We start from the raw sequence: 25,651 nt of genomic DNA on the forward strand, positions 1-25,651 counted from the left end.
GGTGCCAAACAGCAGGCGTAGAGAAGTGGGCCCTTTAGTCTAATAATAAGAACACAGAAGTTTACTGGTTACCAATAAGTGTGGGAGCACAAGGAACCCCCGCTGCCAAGCAGCTGCTCCTCATCACACTCACTTAAGGGGACACCCGCAAAAAGCAAGCCCACCAGAAGATGACAATGTACCGCACTACAGCTGGAAACCATCACGATGAAAAAGTTGAAACTATGCGACTTCCATTCTCAGCTTTAACGCCCTGTCTTATTAATGCATGGTGTTGGTGTTTGCTGTGTTAAAGTCACTGACCAGAGACGCAAGTGTTGTATTTCTCAAAAACACCGAATACAGAAACAAGACCCAGATAATGATCACATTTTTTGTAGGGTGGGTTTGGGGGGAAAGTGATGAATGAGAATAGCCAAAAACAATTGCTTCAATGGGGAAACAGGAAATTACTAAGTATCCTCTGCCTCGTCCATTAATGTGGCTGGGACATGAACCAAGACTTCCTGAATTGACAGGAAGCCATACACATGTCTCCACTGAGTGATGGAGTGTGCACAGGAAAGGGGCGGGGCTGATGCAGGCTTGCGGACCTGGCATGGCGAGACAAAAACATTGTGTGATGAGCGCTACTAAGTGTGTTTAGCGGCTGGGCTGGCCATTCATCCACACCAGTCAGGCCTCCATGGCAGTGATTAGCATTGTCATCCTCATTTCCAGGCCCTCTATGCAGATGGCTTGCATGCATGGAGGTGCCAACATAAGAGTGGCTGTTCTCCCTCACATAATCACTCTCTGGCCTCTGCTCTCATCTGTCCTCTTTATTTCCATAAAAAAGTATTCTAGGGAAATTTGTATGGCCATTTTATGTTCCTTCATTATGCCTCCGTATTGTCAGGAACGGACTTGCCAGGGCCCGTTCACCGATTAGTGCGGTTACTGGTGACGCAAATGTGGTGTTTCTTTTGAGTTACTCGTATTGGCATTGGCCCGGCATTTGATCTTTTTAATCAAGGAAAATCAAGTTTTATGCTGCAATATAAAAAAAAAACACATAGCTGTGGAGGATGACAGTTTAGCACAGCGGAGGGAGAGGCCTGATCCGCACACTGCCTGGGGCACTACAGGGCTGCCGTGGGCTCTTCGCAGACTCTGTAGCTATACACAGCAATTAGACCCCACTCTGAGCCATGTGGAGAAGAAAGCACTGCAGACAAACCAGACATGACATGTCAGTTTGATACCACATTACCATGCACATATATCTGATAAACTCATTTCAAACCTTTGACAACAACCTTTGACTTCTTCTATGGCCTTGTTTTGCTCATCTATCCTTTTTTTTCCCCCTCTCTCAACTCGCCCCTCCTCTCACGTCCAAAGCCAACATTATAGGCCTAATAATCAAAGCAATTCTGTATGGACTGGAGCGCTCCGGAGCATCTGTGTGTGTCAGACGCCTGACATGATACAGAGGGACAGCGCGACTATTAAATATCCATCATGCCATGCCACATCAGTTCTAATGCAATCAGAAACACATGAGTACATCGACTAAGTCCCCTTCCGTCCACAATGATTAAAGAAGTCTTTAATTCCGGAGACAAATAAAAAATGCAGGATCACTTTATCAAAAATGTAAATGACCTGTCTCTTTGCATGACACAGCGCTGACAGACGGAGCTAATGCGAGAGTCTGTTCGCTGTTGTGCACGGTAGCAACGGGGACCGCCGTGTTCTCATGTTGGTCATTTTTCTAATAAGCTGTGGACTGTGTGCTGTACCCTGTCTGCTCGTCTCAGCTTTTCATCCGACACATCTGAACGTAAATGAAGGTCTATTATAATTAGCTGACACAAGTATAGAGACGGCGAAAGACAGTTATCTTGCAACTAAAAGACACTTAAGTGATGCAACGATAGGAACGTTGTGTTCAGTGTGATATTATCTTCTGGAATAAACACGAATGTGGTTTTCAAACAGGAATGCAATATACAAATTGTTGAAATAAGAAGGGACAATGTTGATTTACCTTATCACCATCTGGAAGTAAGACATGTATTCAATCTTTCATAAGTTCATACTTCACTGTGGAACTGAGCTCAACAAGAGTAGAGCTGAACAATTAATGCTTTTTAAAAGTGCAAATTGAAACAATGCAATTAGCAAATTGCAGAGGCTGCAATTTAGGAAAGCCAGGGTTTATACTTTATTATTATTGATGGTTTTGGGAACAATAATTCACATTTACCCTATATTATAAGAACATGGAGTTGTTTTGATGGTAAATCATGTGATGATGCTCCATCACATTTGAAATCAATTGCACAGTGTATGAATCTTGGTTTAAAATAAAATAATCAAATAGAAATTGTGATATCTGTTTGATATACGTTTTCAGACCTTAAGGCCACATTATACTTCTCCGACTGCGTAATGCGTTATCTGACTGTGTAACCACGGAGACCCCTCGAGCTTTCATACTTCTGCGTCGTGGTGACGGATACGCACTGCAATTTCCCGCCCGATCAGTAGGGGTCGCTGCGCAAGGTTGTTGTGCTTCTGGCTACAGTGAGCAATGGCGTCCGAGAGAGAAAGAGAGAGAAAGACTGTTGTTGTTGAAACAGTGGCCGTTTCTCACTTTTCTGTGTCACGGAACGGAGTTTTGAGATAATTTGAGGCAAGAAATTTTCAATATAGAGTCTAAACATGTGTCTTAACATATGTGTGTGTTAAGATATGACGTATTTATAGTTTGGCAGCGACGTTGTCGGTGGTGATCAGCTCCGCCTCTGTGGACGCTCGGTGCGCTCCGTGAGCCGGCAGAGAGCAGCGTTAGCTCGGCCTGTCCTGAGGACCAATCGCAGCTCTTGCCATCTCCGTTGTCCCTTGCCGGAGTGACGGACACTTAAAAAATATTTCGTGTCGTCAGAGACGACACGGAGGCTCTGGGACAGGTGTAACCTACACAGAGCACTTTTACGCAGGAGTATAAATTGGGCTTTAATTAGGTACATGCGACACAAAAGAAGTGTCAGGAACGACACCTGGTGTTCTGCTGTATCCCTGTCTGTTCAGAGATGATCTTCATACTTGTATTATTGTTGTTGTTATTTGAGTTACTGTGTTGCCTTTCTATCATTTCAAATTCACTCTGGCCGTTTTTCCAGACGCAGAGGCTCTTCGACAGGCTCTGCGTAACCTACGTAGAGCCCTTTATGCAGGAGTATAAATTGGTCTTTATAACGAGTACTTCATGAAGTTTTCCAGCTTTAACTTGTCTTGCCATAAGCAAATTTGCAATTTATAATGAATAAAAATCTGGACAATGTTCGCACACTGACATAACTAAAGGACAACATTTTTCTTTCTCTGGACAAAGAATATTCTGTCATTGTAAAGTCTCACTTGACAACAATACGTCCCACTTTACTTAAGGACCAAGGATAAAGTATACATTAATCATTTTACTCGGCATAAAAGGACATTTGAATTTTCACAGTGGAGGTGGAAGAAACAAACACTGTGACTGTGTAGGAACCACTGGAGGATGTCAGAACTGTCTCACATTCAGCGCAGCCCACCACCTCCATTGCTCTCATGTTTATGCAGAGAAAGACTCTTTTGATTCTTCAGTGAAGCTTTTGATTTGGTGCTGAGTGTCTGCTGGCAGCCTTTCAACACTGTACTTCACATCCAGGCATTTACTAATCAAGTTCAGGTGGGGCATAGCCCGAGCTCGAGTGTGGATGACAAATGTACGGAGTTGGTAAAAGGATTATTTAGGAAGTCGCATCACCTTTCTTACCGGGACAGTTTCCAATCGCCCCCCCCCCTCCTCCCTGTATGTATGTATATGTAAGTGCTGTCTCTGCCAAACAAGGAACTGGAAGGCTGATGAATAAATTACTTGTTCAGACAAACTTCTTTCACATATAAACAACTTTAAAGAGCATCTTTTTTTTGTACATGAAGATCAGAAAGAGCCTGTGTCGACAGCTCCGAGCTGTCACGGCTGCAACTTCCTCCAAAGTTTTTGTGAAGTTTTGAAAGTCGCACTTTTGACAAAAGCTTGACTCGAGGTGATGTCAAGAGCTGGGCTACAAATATCAATAATTTAGTACTCTTCAAAATATTCTTACAATTCATCAAGTATTCAGCAAATATTCTTTACTTAATCTTGGCATTACTTTAAAAAAAAAAAAGAGACGTGATTTTAGACTTTTGTTGCTCATCTCAGTGTTTTCTCTAGAACTACTGCAAAAAGGAAACATTCTTATATTTGAAATTACCTTCTAAGTTATTTATATAAGTGAACAAACTTATATCAATAGTTTAGTGTTATATATTTTAATTTTTCATGCTGAGCCAACGTTGCACATGTCTAATTTTGTTTAAATAATTCTTGCACACGTTCTGGAAATCATATAAACTTTATTTCACTTCTAAAATATCACTGTGTTTTTCAGTTAAATATGTTTGAGGACAATCATGAACATTTAAATGTTTTTATCGCGTTGTGTTTGTGTGGATCAGTGCATCCCTAACTTTTAGAGATGGTTCTCTCTCTCCCTCCACTCACAAAGGACAACTATTATCCCTGCATTTAAGTACTATTGTTTAGCGACGGAGCATCTGAGGTCAAACCCAGGGGGAGACAGTCTGGGGGGGGGGGGGTCTACATTAGCCTGCGCTTCACCTAGAGATCCCACAAATGATCTACTGAGCCTGTCAACTACAAGGTGGGGGTATGGGGGTAGCAAGTCAGTTAACATGACGAGGGAGCCATACAGATAAATCACAATTCACTCAGGGAGCAGTCACACTCTATGACATATTCACTGGTTGTGGCTCTACAGCTCATTTGATAACGCTCCTGCCACGCCATTCATTTCTCTGAAGGATGAAAGGGAGGCTGAAAATGTCATCAGCTCACTGAGGCAGGGTACGCCAGCGACGCCAGTGACTCAGAATAAACAGGGAGGGAGGTGCCTCATAATTAATTAAGTTTTTTTTTAACCCCACTACAGCCAGTGAGACATCCCACTCTTTTCCAGGGGTCTTTCAATTAGACATGCGTTGTAATTAAATGCTGTGTCACAGTGCTGTTGGAGCTTGCCAGATTTATGTTCCAGGATAAGTTACTGCCATTCATTATCATGATGGATAGCACAGCGGTGCAAAATTAATATTGTAAAGGTCCCTTTAGGAAAGCCGTAGCAGTTTCATAATAATAGAAATATCTCTCATTCTTGTCGCAGCCTCCATTCACCATCCTGTTATAATTCAAACTCAGAGCTTTTGCTGCAAAAAAGGATCAATGACCTTAATGTTAACACAGTGGAACGCACATTTTTCTGAAACTTCAACAGATAATACATAAGATGCGATGTTCAGCCTGAAACAGCAGCAACATCTCCTCTTCATATGATACAAGATCAAAGACAATACAGTACACTCACCCACGGAGACTGAGGAGGAGAGAGGTTCACTGTGAGGCCACGGAGACGTCTGGAAAAGCTGCCCGTAAAACAGAGGTAAACCACAGACACTCAGACTTTAGATGCACTTTCTTCAGCTCAAACACTGCTCAGCACAAACAAAGCACTCAGACAAGGTCATTCCACCATTTGATGAAGCTTTTTCTCTTATTGTTAGAAAAAAATGCACCATTTCATCCCATACTTGGATGCTGATTCAATTTATATTGCAATCCTATTTTCGCATTTCCAAAATCAATGATATTTATCTGAATTGAATGAGACATAGTGCAACATAATGTTTGTTTTTAAATGAACTGCTGTTAAAACTAAAATAAGTGGCTGTGAGAAATGATGAACACAACTTCCAATACATTTTTGAGGTAAACTAGCAACTTCTACTTTTATCTGTTTCTGTTCATCAAGTTCATAGAAATATCACAATTATATTACAGTTGACTAAAGTATCTTCTCAATTTAATGCAATTTGAATTGGTCTCCCCTCCTTTCAGGACAACACAACAAATCATGCTATGAAGACAAAGTTTACCCAATTTCAAACATTAACGCAGATATAACATACGACTACAGCATTGGTACAATAACTCAAATTAGGAGCTAAACAAATAATTAAATTTACTACATATATATATATATATATATATATATATATATATACATACACACACTCAACAAAAATATAAACACACAAAGAAAAACTTGTAGTTATTGTTATGTGACAAAACAGAGAAACTATCCAAAAATAATAGTACAACTTTATCAATAAAGTGGCTTTAATTTGCAAGCATTAGGATCAATTTCAAAACAAAAGTCCTGGAGTAATGGCAGGAAGAACACAATGGGGTACATCCGGTTGCGTACATTGAACCGCAGAAGAAGAATAACGTCTGTTGTGGAGGTGTTTCACGAGCGACAGTGTCTTCTGACTCTGGGTCTGACTCCGGGTCAAAGTCATAAAAGGGACTGCGGCGGGGAGTCGTGAATAAGCTATTTTTAAACACTGATAAAACAATGTTTTGATAATGAGTAGCAGTGCATCCACCGTTCCAGAGGGGGGAGCTGTGCTTCTGAGAGCGGGTGTGCTGATTTAGCCACTTCCGGGTATTGGTCAAACACAAGACAGTTGGGAAGGCTCTACGCTGGCTGGCCAATCACAACACACTCTTCTGGGGGTGAGATCAATGTCTGAAATATCGCGGCTGAGCACAGCGTCAGAAAAGACAGATTTCTATCGGCTCCTTTACAGCAACTAGGAGGATTTTTTTTACCATAAAAACAACTTAATGTATGCAAGTAGACCTCCATAACTAACATATATGTGCAACAGGACCACTCTATGTGAGCTTTAAGCTGTTACAATTAAAGTGTACCAAAGGCGGTGATTACTTTTTCTGTAATGCCTCTTTTATGTGTGTCTATAATTTTAACTTGGCCAGTGGAGGTATGGATAAATAATGTCCTCTTTGCCATCAACACACACCATGAGTAAGATGTTGCGTGGACTGGGTTAATTTAATATGTGTTCCCCCGAAGTAGGTCAAAGGAAATTTATATCATAACATAAACATCTGATGTGGTGGTGGTAGTAATGGAGGCCAAAATCTTCCTCACTCAGCCTTTTCTGTTGTAGTGACTGCAGTCTGTGCTGCTTTAGAAGTGAACTGGGCTTTTAAGCTCACACACATTATTTTCTCCCGTCCATACATTTAATCCAGTCATGTAGAGTTTTGTTCTGTTTGATAGATATATTATTGTCCACTGGTCAAAACAGCTGGGCTTCATCTACTGCCAGTTAGTAAATTGGAAACCAAGCCTTTTACGCAAGCTCATGTTTATTTATTCCCGAAAATGAAATCAGCCACTCACTCGGATGTACTACCATTTATCCTGGGATGGGATTGGCCAATCACAAGCAGTGATCTAAATGTGGGTGAATGTTATATGATGAGCACTGCTGAAAACATTTTTGTCAACAACCAAGCAAGCAGATTGCTGCAGCCGCGCAAATCGCAATCACAACAGGAAAATAAAAGGTATATGTTTGTTTAAAGAAGAACAAACAACCACTTCAGCAACATCGATAATGTCCTTCGTAGGGCTGCAAATTTCAGTCAGTTGATGTTTAATAAATTACAGAAACGCATATAAGTGAATTGAGCCTAATAAAACAATGAGACTCTTGCTTGAAAAAGCCACTTGTTTTGCCCCATTGTTAAGTCAGGCTACGGAGAGACATTGAGAAACATTTTTTATTCGTGTTCCAGCACTGTAAGACCCATGGACATCAAGGACAAGCACCAATCCTGTAGCATCACTGTCCTCTGCCCGGATCATGGCATTCTGATCCAGTGCAGCTTTGAGTTTGTCTTCCTCTCCGTCTTCTACTGCTAATTACTGCTAACTGCTAATTAATTTTAAATGATGCATTCATGGCCGCAGGTTTTTACACCGTCACACAATACGACGTGCTATAACATACCGCGCGAACACGACGAGGGAGGAAACACACAAATGCTTGATCAAGGGCTCAAAACACACATACACACGTACGTACATGGTCAATAATGCAAATTAGTCGAGGAAGTCATCTAGCGTCTTTGAACTTATTGTTCATTTATCGTTATTGAGGTGAGCTGCTCAATATGTCGTGATATTGTTTTGAGGCCATATCGTCCAGCCCTAAAACCAGTCTCAAGCTCCTCCTCTCAGCTAGTCTGGCGCGAACTGCTTCTACATACATTGCTGCTACAAACTTTCAGCCTTAAAGGTGAAGTAAGTAGTTTATAGTGACATCTAGAGTAGGGATGCACCGATCCACCTTTTTTCACTTCCGATCCGATCCCGATACCTGACTTTAGATAGCTTCTGAGACTATTCCGATATGGATGCTCTGTTTGTTTTAATATTATTATCATCATTGTTATTACCATTTTGATTATTGGGCTTTAATAAACTCCTTTATACAGGCAAGTATGATATGTACGACTTTTACAACGTTTACAGCGAATTTACAGAACCCTGGCCACGCACGCGCGAGGCGAGGGAGAGGGCGAGCTACCGCGGCTGTAGCAGACGAAGCGGAGAGAGTGGAGGCGGGACTTCCGCTACAAGTAAAGAGACGCTTGATTTGTTCTCTCGCGTTTGTCCTTACAGGCTCCCGTAGAAACATGGCGTCTCGCTGCTAACAGTGGCAATGCAACCGCGGCCATGTTATTTTACATGACTTTTTGAAACACTACGAAAATGAAACAAAAACTATTATACAGCGACTAGACAATGCAGGAGCACATAATATGTATAAAAAAGTGGATTTTGGGTTATATAAACCCATAAATACTACACAGTTTCCCTTTAACAGCAAAAACACTTTTAAATAAAACATGTGAAGATGAATGAAATAAATTCTAAAATACTCAATGCATTTGAAAACATGAATTCCTTTCACATCTTAATGTAACCAGTATAAACGCATGTATTCCTACTATGCCATAAATTATAATGAACATGACACACATACCTGTCCAAATCAACAGAAAGACACAAGGCTCTGTAATATGCAGTCTCCTCCATACAGCAAACGAGGCTCAAGCTCCTGTTAGCAAAGAAGCATACAGAAAACCTTGTAGACTAGCACATGGAAACTTTAAATCTTGTAAAAACAAAGTTTATACATAAGTGACACATTAACTGCACATTCACAACCTAAAACTAACATGTACACATGCTTAAAACACAACCTGCATTATCTAAAACCCTAAATAAATGTTGAAATATGACGAGCTAAACAATTCATTACCTCCACTTAGCTAGTCTGGCGCGAACTGAGAGAAGCACTGAAATGACGTCACAAGACCTGCGACCTCTTAAAGCGACAGTACAGGTATTAACGCTGTGGTCTGAATACAACGCTCAGGTATACAAATAACAATAAAAACACATCTTAAACAAGTATTTATCAATATTCATCAGGATTTGGTGACATTTAAAACTATTTACATTTTATTGTTATTATTTACACTTGCTTGGACTTGTAATCAGAAGGTTGTCAGTTGTAAATCCCTGGAAAAGTCAATGGTTAATCAATTGCCAGTGATTGCTGTGTGTGTGCAAATATAAGACATTCTAACTGTAATTGTAATTCTGATGAGCTGTGACATTCTGCAAAAACAACATAAGTGGGATATGTTGAAGGGACACTGTGTAGTATTTATTGGTTTATATGACCCAAAATCCACTCTTTTATACATATTATATGCTCCTGCATTGTCTAGTCGCTGTATAATAGTTTTTGTTTTATTTTCGTAGTGTTTCAAAATTTCTAAAATAACACGGAGCAGTTCTTTATTGTAAATTTCAGCATCTCCTCTAGATGGCACTATAAACTACTTACTTCACCTTTAAGTGTGAAAAATAAAGGGTAAGGGTTCTCCTTCACAAAAAATACTCACGTCAAAGGACTGCTCTACAGCACCACTAGTGGTAAATATAATCCACCTTTAATGCAATGTGATGCTTCCTAAAACCACCTTAGTGTTTCCTATCCTGTTTTGTTCTTGTCTCAGTAAAACTGCTGTGCACTAAAATAGAATTGATCGCACAATTAATGTTGTTGTAATTCCCACTGTCGCGAGGGCAATCAATGTTCCATGTTTGCTTCTTCTTTTTTTTTTTCCATTTACTTGTTTCCTACATGAAGACAGCAATTTACATGGATACATGTCATGTTCTATCCGAGAGCAGTGAAGCAGAACTGCTAAAAGACAGCCAAGCCACAGCAGTGACGCTCAGGGTGCCAAAGATTGAGCAGCAATGCAGTTAATGGAATTAAGTAAAGAATTCCCCCATTCACCAACGCAGAGACAAGAGGGGCAAACAAGACATTTAAGACTGCGTTTAAATAAGCCTCAGATTGGAATAAAAATCAGTTCAATTAGGAGTTCAAAAATCATTTATGATTTTAATGCATAGTGGAAAAGGGGAAAAAATGGATGATATAAATTCAGCAGCAATAGGTTTTTGTGTTATTTCTCTCTTGTTTCTGTTTAGATTGTTGTCTAAACACTAGAAGGAGACATTCTGATGTCAAAAACATTGCTCAGTTAAGTGTGAACACTTCAGACAACATTCGGGCCACTCGTAAATGCTGTTATGGTGTAACTGCTGCACGTTGCACTTCATCTGTGGATTATTTTTATTTCTGAGAACAAGAGGTGGCGAGGGAACTGGAGAGACAGTAAAAAGGGCTTTGGGGGGGACACAGCAGAGAAATAAGGTCTTGTAGTTCTGTATTACATGCTCAAAATCTGCCTCACTTTCACCAGGGGATACAACAAGCACAAGACAACATGAAATAGAAGGTCAGTGTGGTGTTTTTCTTCCACAACAGTTTTCTTCCAGCACGGACAAGGCTGTGCGCTATGAAGTTGTGGCTCTGGGTTTAAAGCGGACCTAGACCGGACGTTCCAATTAACGCTGTTTTTTAGTGTGTATCTGTGTCATTACCTTGTTTAAGAAGCCCTGAAGGTTCTAAAACAAACATTTCAGCCACTGCTGAGAACGCTGTGTTTTATTGTAATCTCGGGCTCAGCGAGATCTCTGAAAAAACCCGGTCCGGTTACTTAAAACCCGGAGCAGCAGATCGTCCTGGTCCGGGCACTAGTCCGGGCACATCTGGTTGCGTACATTGAACCGCAGAAGAAGAATAACGTCCGTTGTGGAGGTGTTTCACGAGCGACAGTGTCTTCTGACTCTGGGTCTGACTCCGGGTCAAAGTCATAAAAGGGACTGCGGCGGGGAGTCGTGAAGAAGCTATTTTTAAACATTGTTAAAACAATGTTTTAATAATGAGGAGCAGTGCATCCACCGTTCCAGAAGGGGGAGCTGCGCTTCTGAGAGCGGATGTGCTGAATAGTATTGGCCAATCACAAGATTGTACACTCAAATGAACTGCCGATCCCATCACCAATTCAAATTGTCTGGAAATTAGCTGGAACGGGGCAGATGCAGGGGTACTGATGGTTGCACCTGCGTGTGATCCAGAGAGGGTTTGTTGTATCACAAGACACAATAAGGCAACTGATCGAGTTGCCTGATCCTGTCGGTGTGGAGCTCAGACAGACGCGGCGTCTGAGTCCAGCCGGCTGTTGTCATGGAGCCGTCAGTTGCTTGTTGCTTGTGGTACGTGGTCAAGCCTTTTTTTTTTTTGGTTGGCCCTAATACTCCTTCGTACTAATACTCCTTCGTAGGGACTCGAATGTAAATGTCATTAAATAGTTATTTCTTTTTACCGATTACCGACTATGCAACCATGTCTTGACGTCACCTATAACAGCTAGACTTTGTCTAGTCTTTGTAAATGGAAAATTTACAAAGACTAGACATGTTCTTTTGAAGAAGAGCTATTTTAACCATTAACTGCTGCAGAAAATGTTTGAAGGCATTATAAATCAAGTGAGAGCTGGACCAATTTTCCCACAGAACAAGACGCAGAAGACGTCAGCCACCATGCAAAGAAAAGGAAATCCATCAGTTTTTAAGGAAGAGAATTATAAGAAGGTAATTATCATTTAAGGTTGAACTCAATTCATTCTCCTCCTGCACATCCATCTATCAACGACACACAATGTGTCAGGTATGTAATTTATTTGTCATTAATAATGAATTATTACCTTCTTCATTAATTCATAATGGTTATTGAGGTTTGATCCTAATTGCTTGCTATGATTTTGATTTGGATCACTGGCTGTGATCAATTAACTCACTCCTGCAAGCAATCAGTCGCAATTACGATATAAATCAGTGCAAACTGTTAACACTTGCTTTTAAATGGCAGACAATGAGGGATCGAGCTTCACTCGATTCTCTACAATACACTGAATGTTAGAGTTGACGTGCAGCGACCAAGCGCAATGTCAAAAACCTCTGCAGGTGAAGAGAGTAACACCACTTATCTCATTACAGTGACACCTGGGATTCACTGTGTTCATATCGCAGCTGTTACGGTTGATGTTGATGTGTTGGAATCAGGAACTTTGGCCAAAATGCAACAATCCAAGTGATTCTGACAGTGGACGCTTTATGGACCATTAACTGGGATCAGAGCAATCTCCATAGCAACCAATGAGGGAAAAAGGTGAACCTGTACCTGTGATTGGGAGTAAAAATTTTATTTTTTTCAAAGTCCCAGAGCTACTGTGGCAGAACATCAGTATTCCCTGATGCCATAAAAGTGACAATGTGGAGAAAACTTTTTTTTAGATTCCTGTGGATTTGTGAATTACTGAATGCAACTTATATTATAATATTATACTTACTGTGTCATAAAATATACTGTAGGCTGCTGAGCTGGGTTTAGAGTAACAGCCACTGTTCTATAGCAAAAACTGAGATGATGTGTGCTAAGAATATCCAATAAAAAAAAGTAGGAATTAGTTTAAAATGGAATACAATTTATTTAAAAAAAATAATTATCTCAATTTTTCAACGTGATTTGTGTCTTAGAAGAAAGAAAATATAGAAACTAATTGAATTGCACTATTGTACAAGAAAATGACATTGTTAGTTCTGTTCATTATTTTCTTTATTAAAAAAGAACTGTTTGGTCTGAAAATGACCATAAACCAAAATGATTCCCGTTTAATTATTTATTTGTCACATGGAGCAAAGAAAGAAATCAGAAAATAATATGCACATTTAAGAAGCTGAAAAATTCCGACAACTTGTTTTATCTATTGGAAATTTATTTAGTAATTGATTAATGGAATAACCGTTGCAGCAATATTTCATGTTCACTGCAACACAGCAGGTCCCCAACCTTTTTTGCTCCACGGACCGGTTTAATGTCAGGAAATATTTTCACGGACCGGTCCCCTAACGCTCTATGGTCGCTATGGTAACGATTAAACGTTAAAAAGTCGGGGCTTTAAATTGCTTGCACAAAACTATTGATCAGCTCTCAGCATTTGTTTGTTGTTCATCAAAATCAGTTTGCGCCGAGAGCGCGGGCAAGAGAGAGAGAGAGAGAGAGTATGAGTGCGAGTGAGTGAGGTCTGCGGTCTTGGCCATTAGTTCATTTATTATTTTTGTGTAGGTGTGTAGGCTGAAAACGTCGCACAAGTAAGTGAGTTTTGCGACTGTTCTGCAGCGGTGACTTCTTTTCTGAGAGAAATCGCAGCGATCTCCCTCGGGATGCGTCAAGAGTGAGTCATAGACGGATGTAACGGAGGGAATCCGGTCATTTTTGAAAATAAAACATTGTTCAGACCCCGATAATAAATGAAACGGAAATAATGTTATTTTTATTCAAGTTATTTATTCTTTCTGTGCGGCCCGGTACCAAACGACCCACGGAGCTGTACCGGTCCGCGGCCCGGTGGTTGGGCACCTCTGCTGTAACACGCACAGCCGTAAAGACAGACTCCTTGATACAATATAGATGGGGGTAAAAAAAGACAGGAAAAAAAGAAGCCTGTATGATCCAATTTAAAATGAGGCTCTTTGAACACCTCACTTAAATGTAATTTAGTGTTTTATGTGAGATGTATTCAAGATCAACTATAATAAACAAAGCTTACTTTCTCCACGAAATCCAATAAAAAGTGAGCGCGTGTCACAGAGCTGCTGACAGCCATGACTTCAAACGCATGTGGTTGGAGATGAATGCGTGCGTACGAGGGTGGAGGGCATGATTAGCAGCCCACTCGGCTTCTCTCGCTGTCACGTGTGCTGTATATACATAGCATCAGTCACCTCCTCATCACCTAATTAACTCCTTCACCTTTACACAACAAAGTAGCGTCTACTTCAAGCTGCTCCGTCTGACTGATCTGACACAAATGCTTTATGAGTATTTGGGAATGAAAGATGATTTTGAAGATGCAACACACATCCCTAATAGCCATCAAATGCCTCAACGGCTATTTCTTTTTTTTAAAGATGATTAAAGCCGTTGGTGGATTTTGCGAGGCTTACCTGACCCAACTGCTCACACTTTTGTATAAAACTGCCAAGTGCAGTTGTTGTGAACTGTGTTACAGTTACGTGGAAACACACACACACACACACACACACACACACACAGAGACACACACACACTGGCTAAGCTTTGTCTTCACACTTGCGTCAGTCCTGCAGCAGGTGAAACTTCAACAAATTATAGCCTGAGGCCAGCCTTTGCTGCTCAGTGTTCGATGCTGCTTGATGCCGTCTGCTTGCAGTTTGTGATATTCCAAGATTTGCCTTATTCAGCAGGTACTATACACACTTTCTACAGTATTTACATAACACAACACTTTCTTTATGACATTTTCTGAACTAGAGCTGAAACGATTAATCGATGAATCGACTATTAATCGATTACTAAATTAATCGGCAACTATTTTGATAATCGATTAATCGGTTTGAAGCTTTTTTCATGATTAAAACAAGATTTCTGATTGTTTTAGCTTCTTAAATGTGAATATTGTCTTTAGTTTCTTTGCTCCACATAAACAAAGAAATCATTAAAACTGAATCATTTTGGTTTGTGGACAAAACAAGACATTCGAGAACATCATAATTTCCAGGTTTGACAAACACTGATCAACGTTTTTTAACATTTTCTGACATTTTATGGACCAAACGATTCATTGAGAAAATAATCGACAGATTAATCGATTACGAAAATAATCGTTAGTTGCAGCTCTATTCTGAACATTTTGTTGATTTTCTAAAAATCTGTTTGGTAGTGTGTATTTCAATTTTTATTTTTTCAAATATGCTTTATGACGGTACTGTACATGGACTTATGGCTTTCCTGTGGGAACTGTTAACAAGGATAAGACCTCAGTGAAGACCAAGAACAACTGGATGACTTCCAAAGATAATTGAGCCAAAGGTAGACAATAAAGAGAGATGGCACGCAATGGAGATTAGTAATAGGTCAACAGTCCAATTAAATAATAAATAACAGCAACCCCTTCTCCCCAATTCAATAGGGAAACAAACTAATTGTGGATTCAAACACATTAACACATCAAACGCATTGTATTTTCTGCACAGCTCTATTGATTATACTGACATTTTTGACAAAACGTCAATTCATCAAACCTTAGTTCATTATGTTTGACGTCAAAATGTAAACACTGATGGACCAACATGCTTTATTTCACAGCTGCTTAGCCTAAAAACAATATCTTTGACTATTGTTTATAATGGTTTATTATTTCTACTATCTTTTCTATTTCTGTCTTTCCAGATCACAGACTTTAGCTGATTCTCTACCAAGTGTAACCGATGGGTTCTTTTTTTTAATTTAATTTCACCAAAAATCACTTTATTTAACTGTTAGTTTTAATACATGATTTTTTTTATATTTGGTTTCTACGGGGGGCTTTTATTTTGTTTGTTTTATTTTGGTAGCGCAACCCTTCCTTTCCGTCAACATCCTGTGCCGATGAGAAGAGGTAGGGGTAACGTGTGCTCTTGTTTAAAACATTTGTTAAGAGTGTGAAATGTATGCTCTGTCTTTACCACATGGTTTTAATACCATTGGTTGTTTTTTTAGCTAATTGAGTAAATGGGTATGTTATGTGTGCAGTTGTGAGTGCGTTTTACACGGCGCAGTTGTTATTCTTCCCCTCCTCTAGAGGTGTATGAGACTGAGAAAACGAGTGCTGTGCTGTACTAACAATAATATTGCTAATAAATCTCCCCCTGCTGGTCGAAACGGGAACTGTGGTGCCTTTTTTTTCCCTCAACGTCACAACACAACGCAGACCGGTTACACAAGCAGTCCAGAGCAGTCAGGAAGTGTAAATACTCGATGATCAACGGTATTTTATCACACCGTTCGGTGCACACCGTTTCAGGTCAATACGCAACGGCAAAACAACGGTATTTCGGTACGTTTCAGCCCGTCGAAATGTATTAAAATACACAATGCTGCGTGATTAGATCCACTCAGCAGCAGAGACATGCTCTGCTCACGCCGCCTTCAGAGTCAATCAGCAAATGACAGAAACAATAGTGAGTGAACGAGAATCTGAAAAAAAGGGAAGTTTGAAGCGGCACCGTCTCCGTTTGAGTCCACAGTCCTGTGTGAGGTCATTTACGATTCAGCGTGGACTATGAAAGAGAATGAGAAAATGAATGTCAACAAACAAATCAGATAAGTAATAGCTGAGCATCACAGGGAAAAAGACGAATAATGTGACGTGGGTCTCTGCTTCACTGACATTATAAAAGGAACACAAAAGGCCTTGAATCCTCTCTCTACTGCATTGGTTCTCAAAGTGCGGCCCGGGGGCCAATGGCAGCCCGCAGAAACATTTCTGGCGGCCCGCAATGAATAACAGTTGATAGTTTTAATCCAGGAGGTACTAAGCTTGTTAAATGTTTATTGGACATTACTGGATACAGACCAATAAGTGTAAACAAAAATACTGGGTATTTACCTGGTTTCTATATGGTGAATGTTAGTGTATTATTGGGTTATAAGCTGGTAATAAGCAGGTAGCTACAGCCCCCAATTACTAGCTATTTACCCAGTAAATATATGGTAACAGAAATGTGTTACTTGGTATTAACCTGTAATTAGAAGGTAAGAACAATGGCCAAAATACTGGGTAATTACCCAGTAAATGATAAAACGTTATTATATTAATGCTTAAATTACATTATATGAACGCTTATATTACTTAACGCTAAACTGTAGAACTGCAATCTGGTCATTAAAATTACTACAAATGGGATTTCTTTTTGGTTTTTTTCCTTTTTTTTTACCTTTGGCGGCCCTCAGTCTAATGTTGGGTTCCTAAATTGGCCCTCAGGTATCAACACTTTGAGAACCCCTGCTCTACTGTAATGCATGGTATGTTTAAAAATATTGCATATTGTGATTTTTTCACAAGTGACTCATCCTGTCATCCGAAATATACAATTCTTTGAAACTGGAGCCTTTATTGGTCCTTCTGAACAAACCAAAAAAAAAAAAATATATCGATTTCCATATAGGAGTTTTAATTTGCATCATACAGCGCGTCACAATGCTCAAAAGATTCTTTTTTTTTTCTTTAACAAAAAATACACAAAAAAAATCCAACAAATCCAACACGAACAATGCAGCAATGGAAATGGCAGCGTGGACGTCTGGAAGACATTATAACAGTTCAGTTATTTTTAATAATTTTGCGGTTCAGAACCTTTTTTTTATTTTGAGTGATGATCGGCTTGAAAACAGTTGTTCCGCGAGCCTCAGCCTCGACTCATGAGGTGACACTGAACTACGTACACGTGATATTATGGTTAAAGAATTTAGAGTTTTGAGAGTGTGGGGAAAGCATTGCTGCAGCAGTGTGGATGTGTGGCTGAATGTTTACAATAGGATCTAATCAGCTGATAACAGACGTTTGCCATACATTTACAGTTCATAGAAAACAGTGTAGATTGTGTTTGCAGTGCACCTGTGGGAGCATGTGTGTGTGTGTTGTGTAGAGGCTCGGGTTTCTCTGGGTTATGTGGGTGATCGAGACCTGATTTCATTTTCTAAGTGTCTAGGATCTGCTTGGCATGCTCTGCATCTCTCTTTGCCCTGCTATAGGCTCTGCTGGCTATAGCTTGTGGCGCTCCCGGTGGAGTTAGCTCTTTCCACTAACAAAATGCAAAATACAAAATTAATAAAAACACCCTTTGAAACTGACAAATACGCCTCAGGCAAACTATCGGCCCGCCGGCTGCTTAAAATTTAATCAGTATTTTTTTTCTTTATTTATTTATTTTCCATGGCCATGCTCATCTTTTTAATAACATGTTGCTGAGACCGTCTGTATACAAAGTTTTCCTCTGTCAAGAATTACATAGAGCCTGTCAGTTCATGGTCTCGCTCTCCCTCGGGGGGTTTACACAAAATAAGCAAAGCACATTTATTTTCTTTTTTCAACTTCAGTCCTTGTCCTTCTCCAAAACTGTTTTTGTTTTCTTTAGTCCTCTCATGTGTGTGTGTGTCACAGTGACCTCTATCTTTGAAGAGGGCAGAACGAGGATGACGTAGAAACTGACTCACGTTGGCTTGGAATTCCCTCGCATTGTGTTTTAGCTGCGAAAATCTAAAAGAACCGGGGGTGGGGGGGGGGGGGGGGGGCTATGGGGGGGGGGGGGGGCTATGGGGGGGGGGCTGATTAAAATGGCAGAATTGTTGATGCTGGAAAAGTAACACTGAATTCCTTAATAACTCTCCCATACTGATTTAATATTCATGCACTCATTTATAATTTAATTACATTAACACAAGGTTTGAGTGTGAGTGATGACAGACTGTCAAACCCTCATCCAAGTGTCAATCACGCTCTCCGGCTGAATCCTCATCTTGACAGTAACCAGAACAAAGAGATAATAACCAGAGAGCATCCACACACTGGAGTGTGTGGCAATTTGCTTTTATTTTAGGAGCAAATGCATTGTTTCTGCTGGTAGAAACACGTAGGAGCCACTTTATTAATAGGTGCATGTGTTAAACTGCAGCTCAAACAAGCATCACAATGAGAAAGAAAGGTGATTGAAGTGACCCGACAGCTGTTGAGGTTTAAATATCCGGTGTGAGCGGCAGTTTGTTAGAGGAAAAATGACTTGCGTGATACCAGAGGTCAGAGGAAAAACGGCCAGAGTGAATTTGAAATGATAGAAAGGCAACACAGTAACTCAAATAACAACAACAATAATAAAAGTATGAAGATCATCTCTGAACAGACAGGGATACAGCAGAACACCAGGTGTCGTTCCTGACACTTCTTTTGTGTCGCATGTACCTAATTAAAGCCCAATTTATACTCCTGCGTAAAGTGCTCTCTTTGGTCGATGCAGAGTCCTCTGCGTTGTCTCCGACTGCACGAAGTGTCCGTCACTCCGTCAAGGGACAACGGAGACGGCAAGAGCTGCGATTGGTCCTCAGGACAGGCCGAGCTGCTCTGTGCCGGCTCACAGTGCGCACCGAGCGTCCACAGAGGCAGAGCTGATCACCGCCGACAACGTCGCTGCCAAACTATAAATACGTCATATCTTAACACACACAGCACATGTTTAGACTATAAATGGCCAATTTCTCGCCTCAAATCATCTTAAAACTGCGTTCCGTGACACAGAAAAGTGAGAAACGGCCACTGTTTCAACAACAACAGTCTTTCTCTCTCGGACGCCATTGCTCACTGTAGCCAAAAGCACAACAACCTTGCACAGCGACCCCTACTGGTCGGGCGGGGAATTGCAGCGCATATCGGTCACCACGACGCAGAAGAATGAAGGCTCGAGGGGTCTCCGTGGTTACGCAGTCGGAGAAGTATAATGTGGCCTTAACTGACCAGGTGAATATAAGCATTTATGTGACCTTTAATACCAACACTATTTTTAATAATGCTTCTTGATTGAGTCACTGCTAGGTAAAGAAGATGAAATGTGTTAATGATTCTGAAGTAGAGACCAGAACTGTGCACCGTCTACTATAAATCATAAAAAAAAAATCATGTTCATCATGTTTTCCTACAAACTGTTTGGCATAAACATGATCCACTGATGAAGTGAGATAATTAACTCTTTGACAGCAATGTGTGGGGTCAGCAGTGAGGGAATATTCTCATTATTCCCTGAACAAAAACAACAAAGTATGAATGGGATTGTGGCTCATTAATTAAGAAAATAAATAAATAAAAAAACTTGCCTACAAAAATGTTCTCCCTCCGGTCAGATCAGGTGACAACGAGGGTTAAATGAATTTAGGAAAAATATCTAAATGCTATTTTTCTGACAGATGCCGAGGATGTGATTTGAATGAGAATGCGGCACAGTGCCGAGCACTGTTGGCCTACTTTAGTTCCGTGTTGTAGTTTTGTTATCGCATCCTTCAAAATAGAAACATTTCAAAACGAGACTGAAGTTTATACATGTTTTAAATAAAAGAAACGTTAATAGATTTTTAAGACCTTTCAAACTTGTTTTTAAGACCTTGTATGAGATTTTGGGAGAATTTTAGACATTTTAAGGCCTTAAATTCAAATAATTGGATTTAAGACTTTTTAAGATTTTTTTTTTTTTTTTTAATACCCTGTATATCCATCTCACAGTTTTACCTTGCACACAAATGGAAAAAAAGATCTTGAAAAACACAGGGTGTCTATACATTAAATACAATCCAGTGTACAGAATCCTCAATGAAAACAACTCTGCTTTCACACAAACACATTTACTTTCTTTTCAAATCTATAGTGAATAGAGATTCCTTTTTTTTCTTTCTTTTTGCAGTTTGTCATGTTGATTTATACCCTGAAGGATGCCAGTCTCTTGTTCTTACATAAGTGAATCTGAATCTGAGATAAATTCCCCTTGGCAGCTTTTTCTCCTCTGAGTAAAAAGCTTCCAGTTGTGCTGCTGCTGCTGCTGCTGCTGCTGCTGCTGCTTCTTCCTCTTCTTCCTTTCTTAGTTATTAATTAAGATCATGAGAGTCGACGCTTTCAGCAGAGGAATCTGCTCAAGACAAGAAATGCTTGAACTTCTTTGCCATAAATATTAACAAGCAAATACCATGTAATGTGTTTTTTTGTGTGACTAAATCTCAATTTTGCATATGCTTTTAAGTAATATACATTAAATAATAATTACCATTAAATTGATGGCAGAGGCAGCTTTGGTACCGTCAATCATATTTGTGCAAACCCCCACTGACACTTTCTGTCTCACTTCACTTCCAGCTGCCAGGCCATCATTGTTCACACCAGCATCTCAGAGTGCAGCAGAATCAGCACATACTGTACTGCACTTTGCTGTCCGTACACTTACTGCGCATTATTAAGGTCGTTAAATGCACTGTAGATATATTTTTTTTTAACCTGAATATGAAAGCACTGCAATATTCACTATGTTGGCACGGTGTGGAAAGAGCTGGAAGATGACAGGAGGGAATTGGTGGACTTGGTAAGGAGAGCGATCCAGAAACACAGCATTCAAATTATAATGACTTTACATTATTTTACTTAGTGAAAGAGTTCGTAAGATTTGATTTCTGGAATTGTTTTCAAATCAGCCTAAAAAAGTGAAAATAGTTGCCAATTTAAAAAATAAAAATAAAATTACTTGTACTGGTAAAACCTAGATAATTAAATTAATTCAAATTACAGCTTGTGAGTTACATGAGAACATACTTTAGTTAAGGGGTTCTCAAAGTTTTGATACCTGAGGGCAATTAGGAACCCAACATTGGACTGAGGGCCACCAAAGGGAAAAAAACAGGAAAAAAAACCCAATGAAATCCCATTTGTAATCATTTTAATGACCAGATTACAGTTCTTAGCTTTAAGTAATATAAGCGTTAATATAATGTAATTTAAGCATTAATATAATAACGCTTTATAATTTACTGGGTAATTAAACAGTATTTTGGCCATTGTTCTTACCTTCTAATTACAGGTTAATACCAAGTAACACATTTCTGTTACCATATATTTACTGGGTAAATAGCTAGTAATTGGGGGCTGTAGCTACCTGCTTATTACCAGCTTATAACCCAATAATACACTAAAATTCACCATATAGAAACCAGGTAAATACCCAGTATTTTTGTTTACACTTATTGGTCTGTATCCAGTAATGTCCAATAAACATTTAAAAAGCTTAGTAGCTCCTGGATTAAAACTGTAATTCATTGCGGGCCGCCAGAAATGTTTCTGCGGGCCGCCAATGGCCCCCGGGCCGCACTTTGAGAACCCCTGCCATAGAATAACCCATGTAGGGACCTCTAACTGATGCTTGCAGAATTTAAAGAGCTTCCCAAAAAAAAGCACTTTTGGTTATATTCTCCCAACAAAACCCTGGCGCTTCGTCGAAACGTGACATGTTTCAGTGGGAAGGGGAATGAAAGTTGCCTCCGCCCCTCGCTCTTATTCTCCTTCACTTGAACAGAGACATGGGAATATTTCAAGATAGAGTGCCTTTGATGTGAGCAATTTATATGGCTAATTATACAGGATAATAACAATGGAGAATACAAGCTGCCTGTGTGTTAACCCTCCCTGTGTTTACATCGCAGACAGGTCCTTGAGCCATACAAGAACATGCACACACACACACACACACACACACCAAAACCATTGGGTAATCCTCAGTTGTTAACGGAGAAGAGCATAATAACAACAAACAATGAAAAATGCCTGACATCAAAGCAGGAAATGATTATGTATTTAGAAATGCGTTGAAGTTTTTAAGAAAGAGGCAAAAAAGATTGTTGATGCACTGACTTCCTCCTGGGGCCTGTTTCACAAAGCAGGTTTAGTGAAAACTCTTGAGTCTGAAACGCGGAGTTTTCCGTTTCACAAAGGGAGGTAAAGTCAAACCAGAGAAAGAGGAGTAACTCTAGCCTGTTTTCACAGAGAGAGGTAACTTTAGCTCTCGGTCAGTTACCATGGTAACATGCTCTATGAACCTAACCTGGTCGGGACCAGGTTTTTGTCAACAAACCTTGAGTTTCTCTCTGTCTCCGCCCTCTATCAGACACACACGGTATTTGATTTCCTCATTCATTCAGTCAGCAGACGAGTTTTGAAGTCTGTTCTGCCGTCTAAATTAGAAGTTATATCAGGTAGTGACTATTTTCACTACCATGACATGTCCTTTTGACAGTGCTCCCGTGGATGAAGGTGCAGCATTACTGCACAGAGAATTTAATATTCCTCGTGGGACGATTAATGTGGCCCTTTAAGGCCCCATTATACTTCTCCGACTGCGTAATGCGTTATCTGACTGCGTAACCACGGAGACCACTCGAGCCTCCATACTTCTGCGTCGTGGTGACGGATACGCGCTGCAATTTCCCGCCCGATCAGTAGGGGTCGTTGAGCAAGGTTGTTGGCGTCCGAGAAAGAGAGAGAAAGACTGTTGTAGAAACAGTGGCCGTTTCTCACTTTTCTGTGTCACGGAACGCAGTTTTAAGATCATTTGAGGCGAGAAATTAGCCATTTAGAGTCTAAACATGTGGTTTGTGTGTGTTAAGATATGACGTATTTATAGTTTGGCAGCGACGTTGTCGGCGGTGATCAGCTCCGCCTCTGTGGACGCTCTGTGCGCACTGTGAGCCGACACAGAGCAGCTTCGTTCGACCTGTCCTGAGGACCAATCGCAGCTCTTGCCGTCTCCGTTGTCCCTTGACGGAGTGACGGACACTTAAAAAAATATTTCGTGCAGTCGGAGACTGTGACGAAATATGTGACTCACGTCACAGTCCATCATTTACACACACAAATGAACTGAACCGTTTGTTTAGAACCTTCAGGGCTTCGTAAACAAGGTAATGACGCAGATACACACTAAAAAACAGCGTTAACTGGAACTTCCGGTCTAGGTCCGCTTTAAACTTCGGCATCAGCAGCAGTGTTCTCTCCGACGCCGTCTCCCTCTCCTTCGCTGCTGCATCGGTGTTACACTTTCTTCTAAAGAGAACGTTCAGGGTTAGACGGAGAGTTTGTTGAACCTGCTTTGTGAAACAGGCCCCTGGAGTTAATTGATGCGAGTGCCACAGCAGCTGCAGGACAATACTTTACAATTATCATGTGAGCCCTTTGCCCTTGGGTAATAGATGGTCTTGTTTGCATATTTATTGTATATTTGCGCATTCATGCCGCCCTGCTTCTATCTTATCACCTAAATTGGCTCATGTGTCATTATTTTCAGCGTGGGAGTGTGATTGTGCTGTAGTTCCAGTAACAGATCAGAACAGGGGAAAAAAAATTATACCACACTTTCAGAGCGGATTACATTTAAAAGGGCCTGAGATAACAAGCTTCCTTTCTCTGACATTTTGTTCAAACTCTTTTTACAGTCATAGAATACAAAAAACCTCTGATGTTCTTCAAAAAAAATCAAAATCTGGACAACGGGTGTTAAATTTTTCATTTAAAACATGGATTCTACCTGTTCAAGTGAAAAAGAATGGGCACTGCTGCGCGTCGACCTTTCATCATGCATTCTCGCTATTAAGCATGCCTTATCACCCCATGCATTAGAAGCGCATTAAATTTGGAATCACAGCACTCTTCAGGTTCAAATAATGAGCATTTAATTATTGACAGGGGATGAATATTTAACAAACACACTGGTGGTTCACTTGGTTCGGCCTCATATGGAGGAGCATTAAGGAGGAGGACTTGAGGTCCCCATGACCCAGAAAACACCACCATTCTCAATGAATTTCCACCATCACTGCACAAAATTAAAATTATGAACGGCCTTGTTGGGAATTCTCCAAACTGCAGTGACCACAGTGTGCATTAGATGAGCATTTACATTGTGTATATAAATTACATTAAAGCGGACCTAGACCAGAAGTTCCAATTGACGCTGTTCTTTTAGTGTGCATCTGCGTCATTACCTTGTTTAAGAAGCCCTGAAGGTTCTAAACAAACATTTCAGCCACTGCTGAGAACACTGTGTTTTATTGTAATCTCGGGCTCAGCCAGATCTCTGAAAAACCCCGGTCCGGTTACGTAAACACCGGTTCTCCGGAGCTTTAGATCGTCCTGCTCCGGACACTAGTCCGGGCACATCCGGTTGCGTACATTGAACCGTAGAAGAAGAATAACGTCCGTTGTGGAGGTGTTTCACGAGCGTCAGTGTCTTCTGACTCTGGGTCTGACTCCGGGTCAAAGTCATAAAAGGGACTGCGGCGGGGAGTCGTGAAGAAGCTATTTTTAAACACTGTTAAAACAATGTTTTGATAATGAGTAGCAGTGCATCCACCGTTCCAGAGGGGGAGCTGCGCTTCTGAGAGCTGGTGTGCTTGAATATACTGGCCAATCACAAGACTCTGTCTTCTGGGTGTGAGAGTTGAGTCTCAAATCTCGCGGCTGGGAAACAGCGTCAGAAAAGAGGATTTCTATCGGCTCGTTTACAGCAACTCGGAGGTTTTTGACCATAAAAACAAGTTAATGTATGTAAGTAGACCTCCATAACTAACATATATGTGCAACAGGACCACTCTATGTGAGCTTTAAGTCAGCAAAAACAGTTCTAAGTTAGGCCTTAGCAGTCGTAGCAGAATAAAACTTGTATGCGACTATAAACTCACATTGTTAGTATCAAAACAAGAAGGAATGACACGTGAATAATTGTATAGTTTTGTTGGTTAATTAAGGTTTTCA

The sequence above is a fragment of the Microchirus variegatus genome (assembly GCF_963457635.1).
Source record: "Microchirus variegatus genome assembly, chromosome: 6".
Classification (NCBI taxonomy): Eukaryota; Metazoa; Chordata; class Actinopteri; order Pleuronectiformes; family Soleidae; genus Microchirus; species Microchirus variegatus.